This window comes from Dama dama, chromosome 10 (genome assembly GCF_033118175.1).
Source record: "Dama dama isolate Ldn47 chromosome 10, ASM3311817v1, whole genome shotgun sequence".
Taxonomy (NCBI): Eukaryota; Metazoa; Chordata; class Mammalia; order Artiodactyla; family Cervidae; genus Dama; species Dama dama.
In genome coordinates, this window is record NC_083690.1 from 19,088,043 (window position 1) to 19,090,606 (window position 2,564).

General features: G+C 41.5%; 1 non-coding gene across 1 annotated transcript; it reads right to left on the minus strand.

Annotated features, from left to right (window-relative positions):
- Nucleotides 1-655: 655 nt before the first annotated feature.
- On the minus strand, nucleotides 656-728 carry TRNAW-CCA (transfer RNA tryptophan (anticodon CCA)). The gene has a single exon. It is a non-coding gene; the product is annotated as a tRNA-Trp (tRNA).
- Nucleotides 729-2,564: the final 1,836 nt, after the last annotated feature.

Below are 2,564 nucleotides of genomic sequence, written 5' to 3' on the forward strand. Positions count from 1 at the left end.
TTTAAGTTATGTGCATTAGAAAAACACACTTCCATGCAAGAAAGATCTCCATACTGTAATTATAATTAGAAAAAAGACATTTGCAAAATAGTTTGCATAATACAATCCCATCTTAGTAATAAATAATATAATCCTTTTCAGGAAGAAGATCTAAAAGATTAGACATCACATTGTTAATAATCATTATTTCTGTGTGCTGGATTAAAGGCAGCCTTTATTTTCTTCTACATAATTTTATCTATGCGTGTGTGCATACTAAGTCACTTTGGTAGTGTCCAACTCTTTGTGACTCTATGCACTGTAGTCCTCCAGGCTCCTCTGTCCATGGGATTCTCCGGGCAAGAATACTGAACTGGGTAGTTATGCCTTCCTCCATGGCATCTTCCCAACTCAGGGATCGAAAACGAGTCTCTTCTGTCTCCTGCACTGGCAGGTAGGTTCATTACCACTGGCACCCCCTGGGAAGCCCTCAATTTTTCCTATATCCTGAAATTATTGAAAGGGATATACATTTTTACAATCCAAAGTGAAGTGAAGTGGCTCAGTCTTATCCGACTTTGCAACCCTGTGGACCGTAGCCTACCAGGCTTCTCTGTCCATGGAATTCTCCAGGCAAGAATACTGGAGTGGGTTACCATTTCCTTCTCCAGGGGATCTTCCTGACCCAGGGATCGAACCCGGGTTTTCTGCATTGGAGGCAGACGCTTTAACCTCTGAGCCACCAGGGAAGCCCAAAAAATACTACAAATCTATGAAAAGGTGATTTCTCAGCTGTTTTCCCCCTAATAGGGGACTTCAGATCTTTGGTAGTGAAGAGCATGAAGAATGGAACTAGGTAAAATAATTCTCAATTTCCTGCTCTCCATTCTGCTTGCCATAGATTGACAATCAAGAGAGAAATTCCTTTGCAGAGCATTCATTGCTCTGACCTCCACTGTTAAATGAAATTAGAAGGCCTGTTGAAAAGAGAATGTGTTCTCTCCAAGTTTTCTATAAATATTTAAAATGGAAAATATGGATTATGTCACATGTGGTTGAGGAAACTAACACGGAAAGCCCAGGCTCTGTGTTGACACAAGCATGAGGAGAGGGTAACGGTAGGATGAGGGGTTGGCTGTCTGAAGGCTCAGCTGACTCAGGGTTACGTCCACAGATCAATAGCGCTGGTGTTGCTGCAGAAATGACAGGCCTTGCTGCACAGCCTAAGTCTCATTATATTCTGCCATTGGGATCCAAACTTGGACTCAGGAGGGTGGTTCATGACTTATTACATCTGAAATATAAGCAGAGAGGGAGAACATCCCCACTGGCATAATTATTTTCCAGGGCCTCTGAGAGAGTGATTCCTGCTCATTAAGTGGCATTTACTCCCCTAAGCAAGCCAGTCTCAAAGTGTCTTCTATCAAGCAGACATCTTAGCTCAGCATTGGAGTCTCTCTCTGCTGCTTCTTGTCCAGGTAGGTGCAAAGATATTAAATAGTTCCTCATCCTCACTAACTTAGCTGGTATGTTTATAAGTCAGACACTCCCAGATTTCCAGCTCAACCGTATTTCTGGGACTCTGGGTGCCATTTTACCCCTTGGAGAGCTAAGATGCTGCTGGGATGTTGAAAGCAGAAACAGAATAGTGACATTGAATCACCGTCCATCCCTCCATCCATTAGATATTTACTGAGCATAGACTATGAGTCAGGCATTAGAGCTCAAGAGGACTCCAGTATGATCCCTACCTTCAAAGAGTTCACTGTCTAGTGAGAGAGATAAATATATGAAACAGTATTTGTAGTACCGTAAGCACAATAGGTAAAAGAAACACCTACAAAATGTTATCAACACCCAGAGAAAGAAGAGTCTAAATGTGTTTTGGAAAAAAGTGGTGTTAGACAAGCCTTCCTAGTGGAAAGGATTTTGATCTGAATCTTGAAACATGAATAAAGAAGTACAAGCAACAGTTTGATACATGGAAGCCCACAGCATGTTTTGAACATACCAGAAACCCAGCAGGCATTTTTTGAATAAATGACTGTGCAAACAAAGAATTAATAAATCTGTGCAAGGAAAGAGGTTAATGACATGGAAGCAGTGTCTCTCCAGGGGTAGGGGAGTGGTGGAGAGTTGACACTGGAAAGGAAGCTTAGGGTCAAGTTGTGAAGGGATCTGAATATTTTCCTAGTGAACTGGACCTTTCATTGCTTGATGGGCTTGAGCTCATTCAGGGATGCAGGTAGATAGATACTACCATCTTGACACTCTGGATGGCTTCCACCTGAAACGACATAGCTCACTTCCACTCACATTATAGCGGCCCCTGCAAATCTCACGGCCTTGTCGGGTCAAAGAAAGGGAACCCTATTTTGTGCTCAGAGAGAGGAGAACCAAAATATTGGTGAAGACCTCCAATGATGGTCCCAGAAGCAGAACAATGTTTCCCACTTATTATTCACTACTAATAGGGATTCTTTTAGGTAAATCACTAAACTTTACTGAGCTGCTTTTTTTTTTTTTTTTTTTTTTAGTAAAAAGAATATAGAATTCTATTCTTCTAGAATTCTATTCTACTCTAG